This window comes from Ambystoma mexicanum, chromosome 9 (genome assembly GCF_040938575.1).
Source record: "Ambystoma mexicanum isolate Mex_15411 chromosome 9, UKY_AmexF1_1, whole genome shotgun sequence".
Classification (NCBI taxonomy): domain Eukaryota; kingdom Metazoa; phylum Chordata; class Amphibia; order Caudata; family Ambystomatidae; genus Ambystoma; species Ambystoma mexicanum.
The window spans coordinates 386,457,131-386,471,173 of record NC_090931.1 but is presented as its reverse complement, the minus strand read 5'-3'; positions in this window follow the sequence as shown (position 1 = coordinate 386,471,173).

Below are 14,043 nucleotides of genomic sequence, written 5' to 3'. Positions count from 1 at the left end.
CGACTGCTGCGGTTTTTTCAGCAATTTGGAGGTGGGCAAGTAAATTGCTAACCCTTTGGATTTGGGATACAGCAAAAGATACAGCAAAAAAAAAACGACTCAAATCCAGTACCCTGATAGATGGGAGTTCTTACAGCTCTGTTGGGGCGGCCTCCTATTCCTGGATACTAGACATTCAGCTTTTTCAACAAGAAGTAATCAGAGTGCACATAAAATTGGTGCAAGTCTCCAGCCCTGAAAAATTACATTCATCTCCATACCACAGAAACTGATCGACTTCTCCTGCGACCTGAGTAGATAAATACGGATCAGGGAGATCCCTACATCATATTGCATTTTGATCCCAGTATCAAGAAGGGATCATCATTTTAATCTACTGAGGAACGGAGTTCATACACGAAACAAATAGACCTCCAAATCCCTCCAAAAAATAGGAGTTACCTTTGACGACTAGTCATTTTCCGACTATCATCGGTCTAGGTACGATACTATACATTTTAACTAGTTGTAAAATCAAAAAAACGCAAATAAAAAACAAAGAATGTTTATTTGGGAAGCAACACAGAAAATAAATCAAAATTTGTGGAAACCTGAAGGTAAAACTCAGGAACTCATTACCATGGATTAATTCAAAAGGTGAAGTAACCTTGTTCTTTAGCCACACCTACTATTCCTTAGCAAAGAATATGGCTGGATTTTGTGTTTGAACTGCCATAATCTGCAGAAAATACTTGTTGCCAAGGGTTCAATTGGAGGTGATCTTCTCCCCTGTAATACTCACATTTGTGGATCTAATTATACGATCATGCTGATGAATTAAAATGAATTAATTTTGGTTGTGAAACTCCTAGATTAACTGTACATAGTTATATTCTAGATCTACTGCACCTGATGAAGGGAGGTGTTGTTCCTGAAACGCGTTGTGCTCATCAAATTGAAAAGATAAAAAATAGTTCTAAACAGAATTTGCTCTATTGAACTGTTCTTTTGTAGAACTTTTTTTTAAATTTTTTTTAAATTTTAGTAATTAGAACAGGACTGAACAATAAATCACAACGTATCATAACACAGCATAAAGGATATAAACATGTAGGAATAGAAAAAGAAAGAAAAAATAAATAAAAAAATAAAAAAATAACAAAAAAACTTAAATATACAATTTAACGATAAACTAGTACCTACTCAAAAAAGCTACCCAGACCTTCGTATATAAACTCAATTTTCCCATTTTTCTGTATATACATTTTGCAATATTCGCTAAGCAGTTCATTTCTGTAATCCAATCCTCCAATATTGGTGAGACACATGATTTCCAGCTCCTCAAAATCATTTTTTTGCAAATAGAAGCACCGCTGAACAAACATTTCTTTTCCGATAGTGAAAGGTCGTCAAGTAAATCATCGCAGCCTAGCACCATAGTCTTAAAATCCAAGTCAACATTTTGGTTCAGAACCCCGAGACAAATAATACAAACCTCATGCCAAAAACCACGAACCCTCACACAGTCCCACAGCAAATGTTCCATACTGCCTTTCTCACTCCAGCAACACCAACAAACATCAGAATCAGACAAACCTCTATTTTTAAGCCTTTCCGGGCTCCAAAAAACTCTATTGAGAATTTTAATTTGTCTCGAACTTTCAGTCAAACTTATTGAACAAAGCTTCACATTCGCACACATCACAAGCCACAGGTCAGAAGTGATTTCACAACCCACTCTTCTGCTCCATTCATTAAGTAAATCAGTATTCTCTTTATAATTCGATACAATTCGATGATAAACCCTACTCGCAAGTGACTGAACGCCAGTAGTGAAAAGTTCAACATTCGCATCCCTGTCACAATGCACTTCACCAATACATCTCTTCAATTTCCTGAAGTCCGAGATAGAAACATTTTCAACAGTAAAAGTAGCACTTAACTCAGCAAAGTCAATCCATTTTCCATCTTTAAAAACATCACTAATCCATTGAATTCCGCCAAGAAAACACTCTGGCCAAAACAACAACTTGCCATTGTCCGTTATAGCTTTATTCAACCACAGAGATGCATCAGGCGATTTCAGAGCAACCGAGCCACACATATAGATATTCTTCCAAACGTCTCTTAGAAACTCCGTCAAGGGGCATCTACTACCATGTTTGCTAACAGTCGTGAATATCGCTCTTGGGGCGAGTGGGCCCATCACACTTGCCTCTGCCATCGCCCACACACTAGGAGAATCCTTCAAAAAAGGAAGAAAAAATTGGCACGAGAAGGCCAAATGATATGCCTTAAAATTTGGGACACCTAGTCCCCCCTTCTCAACCATAAGCTGGAGTTTCCAAAGCTTCAGTCTTGGCGGTTTCTCATCCCAAAGAAAGGACTGGAGAGTGGTATCAATCAACTTCCAAAAAGATTGACCAATTTTCAGGGGAAGCATACTCAGAATATAATTAATTTTTGGTGCAGAATTCATCTTTAGCGCATTTACCTTACCCCACAGAGATAGATGCAATACTGACCACCTTTGGACATTCAATTTCAGTTCCTTACAAACCATACCCATGTTCTCTTCAACCATATCACTGACATCCGGAGTCAACCAAACCCCCAAGTACTTCAGTTTTTTCTCACACCATTGAAATCCAAACCCCACCACCAAAGACTTATCACAATGTGCAGTCACCGGCATTACCTCCGATTTAGACCAGTTAATCTTATATCCAGCCACTTCATGAAACCAATTAAGTGTGTTCATCAACGAATGCAAAGACAAATCCAAGTTCCTCAAAACTAATAAAAGATCATCTGCGTAGAACCAAATCTTCTGTTCAACACCGTGAAAGGAAACACCTTGCAAATTCAAATCACATCTCATGCAATAGCCAGTGGTTCAATGGCTAGGACAAACAACAATGGGGACAATGGACAACCTTGCCTAGTGCCCCTATGTAAATCAAAAGATTCCGACAATAAGCCATTAGTTTTAACATCGGCTGTGGGGCGAGCATATAAAAGGGCCACACACGCAATGTATTCTTCTCCCATGTTCATATTTCGTAAAACCATAAACAAATATTGCCACTTAATTCGATCAAATGCTTTCTCAGCATCTAGGGAGAAAATCGCCACGCATTCATCTAAATCCTGTGCATGGGACATGGTCAATAACAAATTCCTGATATTACTGGAAGTCCTACGGCCTTTAACAAACCCAGATTGGTCAGTGTGAATAAGCTTCGGCATGAGTTGTTCAATCCGTAAAGCAAGTAATTTAGCCAAAATCTTATTGTCAGTGTTTATCAAACTGATTGGTCGATAATTTGACGGCAAGTTACCTCCTTGCGCTTCTTTAAAAAGACCGAAATAGTAGCATGGTTTGTAGACGACGGGAGAAGTCCAGCTTCCTTGGATTCAGTATACATATCCTTCAAAAGACCCAACACCCTCTATGGCAGAATTTTATAGAACTCAACCGGTAAACCCTCAGGTCCCGGAGTCTTCCCAGAATTCAATTTACCAATGGCAAACCTGATTTCATCAATTGTGACCTGTCTGTTCAACTCTTCCTTCTCATCACAATTAACCTTTGGAACATCCAACATGCGCATGAAATGTTCACCTTGACCAGTAACATCAGATTCATTTCTATATAAATCAGCATAAAAGGTCTTAAAGACTGCATTAATCTCACGCGGATTAAAAGTGGTCACACCATTCCCATCCTGAACTGAAGTAATGGCACCCTCAGAGTGTTGTTGTCTCAATCTGTAAGCTAGCCACTTATATCACTTTTCGCCTCGTTCGAAATAAGTACACTTGATCCTATACAAATCGCTATTAGCTTTCATACTCAAAATGTCATCCAGTTCCTTCTTCAGCTTCCTTAACTCATTCCTCTTACCATCATCATTCGGAGTACACACCAATTCTCTCGTCACCTCAATAATACGAGCATCAATATCCGAAGACAACCTATCCATTTTCTTCCTTTTGCTGCTAGACAAACTTAGAGCAAGACCTTGCATTGTACTTTTAAAGGCTTCCCAGATAGTTCTTTTACTAAGTTCTTCCGAAGTATTTTCCAACACAAAAAATTCAGCTTCAGTCCGAAGCTTCTCCAATAGGACATCATCATATAAAATTGATGTATTCATTTTCCATTGAAACGATCTACAGCACTCAAAGTTCAGAGCTACCCTCATAAAGACAGGAGCATGATCAGTAACAGCAATAGAGCCAATACTGCTGTCCAACAAATTCTTTTGTAGAACTTATGTATTTAAATCATTGTAATAATTTTAAATTACCATTTACTGGCTGTTTTGCAGCACATAGGTGTGCAGGGTCGGAAGTGCCAGAGTTCTTTCGGACACCATTTTATATTGTATATATAGGAACAGACCAGGATAATTTTCGTACAGTGAATGAAGTCAATGTGAATAAGGTTTACGCAAGCTAAATGGGTTGGTCTACAATAGGCAGAGATGCTGTACGTAGAAGATGCATCCTGAGCGGGTTCGATATATCCCTTGAACGAGTCTCAGTGGGTTGCATGTGAACCCACTGCCCCTCCATATCATTGCCCCGCACTACATCTTTCAACCAGTGGTTCTTATTAGGTATATTCAAACTCATCCAGTGTAGCAGAATACAACGTTTAGCTAGGAGAAGACACAGTTGTATACATTTACATATGCTGCCTAGAAGTGGGTCACAAATGTGGAACAGAGAGAGCAGTGGTAGGTGGTCAATAGTCTTATTAATCATTTCTGACAATATTGCACACACATCATTCCAAAAGGGTGTAAGTTGTGGGCAGCTCCATATCATGTGAAAATATTTGGCATTAACAGCATTACAGCGTGGGCATGCCCCAGTCCCCTCATTGGAAAACAGATGTAGCGTATCCGTAGTATAATGAAACCGGTGCAGTACTTTCAGTTGTATCAGTTTGAATCGAGAATTATATGACACATTACGCGACTCCATACACATATCAGACCACATCTCATTGGTGACGTCCAATTGGGGGTCTGCTACCCATTTAGCTTGTGCGTTGTAGTGTGGTATGTCTGCGTGAGTTTGGATTAAGTGATATAAGGATGACACTTGGCGTCGACTATCACTCGTCAGAACAAACCCCAATAAAGTGTCATTTTCTGATTCTACTAGGAAACAACTCCACATCTTCCCACATGCTCTACGCAGGCCAGCGTGTTGTAACCATTGCGAGGTTGCACCACGCCCAAGCCCAGGAATGTCAGTGGTCTCAATGAAGTTGCCCTCAGAATACAATGAACCTAATTTTTGGAACCCATGTCATGTCCAATCTCCACGAGACTAGCATCAACGCACGGTAAGGAGGGGATGCAATTCCAAAGGGGGAAATTCTCATGATATGGGGCAGGCACTCCTATCTCCCTCCATATCTAGCGCCAAGATAACGCTTTGGTACTAGCAGGGTCAAATCCAGTCATCAGCAAGTTGAGTAGGGAAAACCAGCGATCGTAGATCTGACACCAGCCGGTTTCTCTCCAACTGAACATGTGGGTGCGGGGGGATTTGCTGAAATCAAACCAGGAAGCCGCAAATTGTGCCTGTGTGGCTGGCCAGTACCTGAGGAAAGTAGGGGCAGCGAATCCACCCCTGGAATACACCCCTGTCATATGGTTGTGTTACGGTACCCCACTTCAACCGCACTGCCCCAGAGTGCCACACGAATTTACAAATTTCACTTTCTAGCTCCTGAAAGAAAAGACACCCAGGCCACAACGTTATATTTAAGAAGAAATACAGAAGTTTAGGGAGTACTGTCATCTTAAGGAGCACTATTTTGCCAGCCATAGTGATGGGCAGGTGGGACCAGTTTGTGAGTTTGGTTCGGATATAGCGTAGTTGTAGTCGTGCAGCCTGGGAGCATGTCTTGCGATCGCCACCCCGAGATAGCTGATAGTTACAGGGGTCCATTTAAATCCCTGTAAATCTTGAGGCTGGGCAGTAGCATCGGTAAGGGGAAATAGCTCTGATTTGTTGCAATTCACGTGGACCCCCAAGACTACTCTGAAGTGCTAAATATCCTGCATAATAGGCATTAAGTGTTCTCGGGGGTTCCGTATGTATAATAATGCATCGTCTGCGTAGAAAGAAATGATGTGTGGCTCCCCTGCGATTCTGATCCCTCGATGTCTATGTTTGAGTCTGATTGCTTCTGCCAATGGTTCAATGATGATAGCAAATATTAGGGCGACAGAGGGGCCTCCCTGTTGGGTGCCTCTGCCTATCGCAAAGTTTGATGAAAGCAACCCATTAGTATGTACCTTAGCCACTGGTGATGAATACAAGAGGTGTAAAGCCGCAAGAAACCCCTGGCCAAATCCACACTTCGACAGTACAGTGTACATGAATTGCCAAGACACAGAATCAAATGCCTTTTGAATATCAAGTGTAGCGGCCACCGCCTGGACTTCAGGATCTGTCTGTGCCAATACATTGAAAAGGCACCATAGATTCAGTGCCATGGATCTACCAGGGATGAACCCCGATTGGTCCGGGTTAATAAGGTATGTCATAACTGGCATCAGACGGGTGGCCAGTATTCTGACAAGATTTTTTACATCTGTGTTCATTTAGGAGAGAGGGCGATAGGAGCCACACTGGTCCGTGGGTTTCTCGGGTTTCAACAGGACCGTGATAACAGCCTCACGCACACAGTTGGGGAGCGACTGAGATATAAGGGATTCTTGCCATACTCTAAAAAAGGTATGGTGCTAGGTTCTCCTTATAGCGTTTGTAGAACTCAGCCGTAAGGCCATCAGTTCCAGGGGCCTTCCGAGATGGCAGTTAATTAATTGCCTGGGAACTATCGGACAGAGTGATTGGGTGATCCAGGAGAGCTCTGGTGTCTTGTAAAAGCTGACTAAGCGGTAGAGCATCAAGAAACACACCAATTTCTGTATTAGTGTTATGGTCCGTGTAGAAATCTGTGAAAACAGCATTAATGGCCGCAGGTGTATGTGCCAGGGGTACGACATCCTTTCATCGCAGGATGTTTTTTCTTAGGGTTTTTTACCGCAAATTCTTTTTCGAAAAAACCCATCGAATTTTTTAGGGGGTTTAGTAAATTATATATATGGGATGTGGGTGTTTGGGAATAAATACAAATTAAAGAAAATGGGGGGTTAGGGAGAACGACCCCCCAAAAATAATTGAAAAAAAATTGTTTTTTTTCATAAAAAATATCGCGGTAAAAAAAACCACGAAAAAACATCCAGTGATGAAATGACATGGAACCATTATAATAAACACATTGCCTGTAATTATATTTTCTTTTGGAGAGTGCACCATTACATGCATTCTGACAACGTATGTATGTTGTGGCTCCTGGAATGGTATATTTTGTTTTAGCTTCACTGTCTTTTGAATAACTTTGGATAAAAGTATATACGTTTTGTACATTTAATGGATGTATATTATGTTGTGGTTACAATTGAATTTACTTTTCTGGAAGTACTTCTACTGCTGAATACACCTGGGAGTAATATATCAAAATAAATTTGCTAGGCACATGAAAATGAGCTTTATTTCATTGATACCCAGAGCGCACACCAACTCAGTTAGAGTCATTATTTGGAAACCTCAGGATTAAAACCTCTAATATCACCAATGTCATGAGACTCTTTCATTGTCTTCCTATATAGCATCTAATGAAGCCAATTGGGATCTACCATAATAGCATACTGACCTGGCTTTACGCTTAAAAACTGACTGTATGCCTTATGTTAAGCCTTGGGGAAGACCTTTGGACGAAACACGTGTTGGCAGGGCAATCTCTAGATATAAAATATGTAATCGGCAGGGTAATCTTCAGGTTTAATATTGGTTAGAATCCCAGAGTAACCCCTCAGATTGTGTGTTCATTATTCAACAGGACAGGGCAACGTTTCTGTGGAACCAATGCATAATCAATAATCTGAATTTGTTCATACCATATAATTGTATTCACAAAACAGGGTTTATGTTATTCTTGGTATATCTCAATTCAAAGTTGAATTTATGCAAATATTTGAACGTTCTATATATAAGAAAATTGTTTTTTCTTTAAAATAATTCTTTGTAGGTTGTTGCGCGGTGACCAAGATGGTGGCTCCTGTTTAGCGCTCCTACACCCGGTGCCGTCGAAGGGCAAAAATATGCTTCTTTGATTCAGCAATTCGGAATGGCTGACCGTGTTTTGCCAACCTCAGGCCTCATTAAACTCTATTAGCCTAGATTTGTGCTCTGGGCAACCAACAAGTGAAGAGCGGCTCTGTTCGCGCAAGGTAGGCTGACGACTGGCAGATAGGAGCAGCCTCGCAACCTTATATTAGCCAAAAAACGGGATGCGATCTTGTGGCTAAACAGATCCTTGGTCCCCCTGCTGCAGACCAACAGTGGTGAGTGGAAGATGCCGTGCAGAACACCAACACCACCGGCGTGGGACAGCAGTGCGGGTACGCTGTGCTGGCCCACCAGAGCCGCCCACTATAATCAAGATTGAAGTCCCTCGGGGCGGAGACATCTCTGACAAACGGCAACGTGAGGGGAACCAGCGGAGCACTAAGAAGCCTCCACCCCCTCCACGCAAATACATGTGGCGGGAATTCTCCTGCTCAATCCTTGGCCGGATCGGGTGCCCACCCCACTCCAAGAACCACTACACCAGTTGACAAGGTACTGTGGGGCCCTCGCTATAATTATATTCATGAAGTGCCAATTAAGATTGCTGTGACCTCTACGTGCACAATCCGCTGGACATTGCTGCACACCTCCCTTGTCTACCGCTTGTGGTAGCGATCACTGCTCCGCTTGTGGAAGCCCTGGCAGTCATTTCAGGGCCAGTATAAAGCTATCTCGACTTACAAAATATTGCGGCCTGCTGCATTGAGTGTGAGTGTGATTTTGAGGCATGTGAGCCCTGCTGGCCTTCGGGATACACGGATGATACTACCTCCTTGGTCACTCGACAAGACTTTATGTTACTCTGATAAGGGCCCCCAACCACTTGATTAAAACATGTGAGCGCCTGATAGGGGACCGCGGCGGCTTGCACTGTCGCCTGCGGCTCCTACATCCTGAGGACAACCCAAATTAGCCCGGCCAGTGCACTGCAGACCACCAGCCTGCCAGATTGGAGTCTCTGCACCCCTGTAACATTCACAGCCCCAGGCTGAGACTCTTCTTTCTCCTTGAAGAAGATGGCAAAGGGGGGAGCCAAAATCCAATGCTCAATGAGCCAACACACCAAATCTACCCCTAAACCACCAGCTACAGAGGGAGCGACTGCTAACATGGATTCAGACTCCCCACTAGCAGATCTTACCGAAACTCAATGCATGATGGGTATGCAGAGAGGTTTGCTAAAGTGCACAGCAAACTTGATAACTTGACCAGCACCATCGACTCCATCAAGATGCGTATAGATAAAATGGATCAGTGTGTACTGGAAGCTGAGTCAAGAGGGAGCACGGTGGAGGACGACATGTCCACCTTATAAACTGTACTGGCCACTCTCTCCAAGCTCCAATGACAACCTAGAATCAAGATACCAGCGCAAAAATAATATCCGAATAATAGGGATTCCTGAGAGCAACACCGAAACCTCCCTGGAACAATGGATAAAAAAAAACCTGCTGCCACACCTGGGAAACCCAGTACTAACACTGCAATTTGCTATTGCACGAGCTCATAGATCCCTGGCCCCTCATCCTAAATGAGGGGCACCTCCAGATCCAGTCATTGCCTGCGTTTTCAATTACCGGTATCGCGATTCCATCCTTCAGGTGACCCGGGAGCAGGGAGACCTGATGCTGGGATCACACAGAATACATATTTAACCAGACCTCTCGATGGCTGTAGAAATCCTTCCTCGCAGTCAAGAAGCGAATATGCAACAGGATCTTGAAATATGCTATGCTATATCCTGCCAAATTGCGTGTAGAATGGAACAATTAGACTTATTTCTTCACGTTACCTGATGTGGCTATGAAGTTTCAGGACAAGATTTTGCCAGCACCTTAAAACCCTGTTGTGCAATCCTAGCTGTCACCCTTATGCAAACGAATTGCTACTTTTGATCTCTACATATTCTCCCTGCTCTCCCCACGTGGAAAACTTGGTATTTCCCTGTTATTTTATTCTGGCTTATACAATGCTATAGGGAGACATTGGGCCTCATTACGACCCTGCCGGCCCGGAAAGAACGGTGGTGGTAAAACCGCCGCCACCGTTCTTTCCAGACCGGCAGATTAAGAGTCCTACAGGCGGGAGGTGTCACTCCTGCCAGGTCTGACCTGGCGGGTTTAACACCACCCGCCTGCAGGCGGATGTGGAAACACCGGCTCTGTCATAGACGGAACCGGTGTTTCCATTTTCCCCATCCCGATGGAGTCCTATGGGGCTCCATGGGAATGGGGACTTACACAATTCCGGAGGGTCACCGGGGTCATAATGCCCTGGTAATTCCGGGAATCACGGAGGCGGAATGGCAATACGAGTCCGGCGGTAACCTGCCGGTTTTTCCGGCTCGGTTTCCGCCAGACTCGTAATGAGGCCCATTTTCTTTCTTATAAGTCCTGAGACCGAGGACCAGCATGCTACTCACTGAGCAGGCATTAAACTAAAAGAAGTATCTGAATACTTATCCTTTTTCCTGTGTTTAAGACCTGTGGTGGCCTGGGACAACCCGTATACCAGCTTCCCCATGCAATTTTGCGTTAATGGTTGGGGGGATGTTCTGTGGGTTATCATCCCAGTTTTGAGGGGGATGCGGGTGGGGGAGGCGGAGGGATGTTGGGGTTGTTAAAACAGCACTTGGAGCACACCATATCAAAGTAAAGAGGGCAGTGGATGCAGGGAGGAGCCATAGGGTGGCAGAGCAACCAAATCGATATACTAAGGGAGACAATGATATGCAATTTGCACCGGGATGGGTGACATAACGTGCCTTAGTTGCAATATACGCAGGCTGAGAAACCCGATTAAATGAAGGAAAATACAGTTTCATGTGGATAGACACAAATTCAAAATCTTGCTTCTACAAGAGATCCATGCCCTCTCGTCGGCCTGTGAGGGGTTGGCCATGATGTCATGATGCCTACCTCCAAGGAGCCAGGTCCGGCCCAGCAACCCCAGAGGCAGGCATCATTCCCCCCAGGGAAGTGCCAGCTGGCCCAAGCTGGGGCCCTTTGGACACAGCCCTGGCGCCTTAGGCGCCAGGCTCATGTTAGACCCCTGTCCTGGTGCCTTAGGCGCCAGGCTCATAAAGCTAGACATGTGTTCAAGTGTTTTAATGTGCACTTACCTGATGCAGACCATGCTGCTACATCCAGGCCCTCTTGAGGCCTGAATGGAACTACTTTACCTGTGGGACTACTTTCCACCTGGGTGTGGTCGGGGAAGGATACATACCTGATCGGTGGAAGGATACATACCTGGAACTTCTTCCAAAGCTATTTAAACCACGCCCGATCAGCAACTCACGCTTCGCGTTGTTCTGCTCCTCGCAGCTGGACGCTCACCGTGTCAGTTCCTGCATCTGGACTTCAGCCACGCCTGTCAGCATCCTGGGTCACCTGCAAAGGGAGATAAGAGAGAATTGGACAGAGAAAGAAGACCTTACCTGCTAAAGCTGCATCACGGAGACATCACACCGACGATCCTGAAAGGGAAGACATCATTTTTAAAAGCATTTCGCTTCGATCGCTGCAGTGCTGCATTTCACTCACCTTTCCTGGGCACCTCCATCTTCAGCAGTGATCATCCGGATCCGCAGCCACTTCCCACAGCCTAGAGAGAAAAAGACAAGAACACAAGGTGAGAAGGAAGGGAATAGGAAAAGCTCAGTTTCCTTTTAAGACTTACCTGTTGGGTCATTCCCATTTCATTTCGGGTCCTGCCGCTTCCTGGCATTCCGGACCCCGGCCCCTATGGGGAAAAAAGACAAAGACATTGAATGAGCGAATGCAAAGACATTACCCGAACGCTCATCCAGAAGTTACCTGTCATTTACTGGAACTGCACATTTCACTTCGGGTCGGCGCCATATCTCCGGCATTCCGAACCCCGGCCCCTAAGGGGAAAAAGACATAAGCGTTAGCGCTTGCTGCAATATGACAATGAACATTATTATTAAGCTTGAACTTTTGAACTTGCTACAGAACTCTTACAGCGCCTTACCTGAATAGTCAAGCTTATTTGAACTCCCATCAAACCTCAATCCAGTGAAGTAACTGGGTTTCAACGCGCCCCTGCATCAGAAGCAGGATGGAGAACTCATCCTTCCAGACCCTAAGGTGAGACTTCACGGGGAATCGTGGAAGGGTATCGTGGAGGGTTGGAAGGGAGTGGGAGGCTTGAGCATTATTCCGTCAGTAGGTAATACTCCCTTTTCACGCACAGGGGAATATTCCTGCGAGCCAGAGAAGCCAGAGTAGAGGGGCCCTACCTGTCCATCCTCAGAGTCCTGCGCTTCACCATTGAAGAAGCATCAGCACTCGAAGCCAGACCTGCACCTCCGTGGGAATCAGGTGAGCATGACAGAACGCGAAGCCTACCCACAATTTCCCACCCGGGCGCTATGGAGACTTCCGAGACAGATCAGCTGGCCCAGCTTTTGGGGGAATTACGGGCAGAAGTGCACTCAGCCCGCCAGGAGACTAACGCTCTCAAAAGAGAACTGATCCTGTCCAAGGAAAGAACAGATGACCTGGCCAAAAGGTTATTGCAGGCCCAGGCAGGGCACACTCCTTTATCTAATTCCGGAGGTACTTCCACATCAATGGGTTTGAATTACCCGGTACAAATCAATCTACCTGGACACATGCCTTTGGCCCCGCCTGAACGTTTTGCGGGGGATCCCAAGAAATATGCCGTCTTTATGAACCAATGTCATTTACACTTTCTATGCAGACCCGGGGCCTTCCCTAACGACCAGACCAAGGTAGCCTTTATACTATCTTACCTCAGTGGCAGTGCTGCCGATTGGTCTATTCCATTGGTAAATCAGGATGATCCCATTCTCCAGAATTTTCAGGGTTTCCAGGCCAGCATGGAAAGATTGTTTGCTCGACACTCTCAAGGACAGGCCCTTGATAACAAACTGCTATCCTTATGACAAGGTAATCAGGATCTCCTGTCCTACGTTGCCACCCCAAGTCTGCGCAGACTACATAGACTTGGTGGTTCAACTTGATCACATACTTCAAAATAGAAAAGCAGATCGGTTCAAGTACGAAACCCGAGTACCGATCAAAATCCACGCTAACTCCAAGAGTACCGACGTATCTGAACCTCTGCAAATCGGCGGTGTTAAAGGACCATTAACGCAGAAGGAACGAGAGAGAAGGCGGCAAATGCAACTTTGTCTGTATTGCGAAATTGTCCGGTTAAACCACCTAAGAAGGTGGTTGGAGCCACTGATAACGATTTATTGACACCTGATTCGGGAAACGACCTAGCCCGACAAGCGTAGGGGTCCGCTTGCCGAGCTTGAAAACAAACTTTGACCTCGCATTTTGTCATGCCAATGGTGCTCGTGGACCCAAAACAGCCTCAGCAGTTGCATGCTATAAAAGCATACATCGACAGTGGAGCTATTGGAAATTACATAGACGGTGAATTGGCTTCCAGGATTAAGCTCCCTCTCCGCCCGAAAGTAACCCAAGATGTCATTACTACAGTAGATGGAACCGAAATAGCCTCAGGGCCTGTAACGCATTCCACTGTTGAAATGACACTGGTGGGTCAGGATGGACATCGGGAAGCAATCGTGTTTGATGTGATCAAGGCCCCACAATTTCAAGTAATTCTTGGAATTCCTTGGTTAGAAACACATAATCCCAGAATTGACTGGCGAACAAAGAAGATAAGTTTTCCTGATTGTGAACCAACTTGTTATCCATGAAATCCAGTTATGGGTCTAGCCTCAGCAACTTCCACCCCTGTACAGCTACCGTCAGAATACCAAGAATTCCAAGACGTTTTTCAGAAGGAACAGGCTAACACTTTACCTCCCCATCGGTC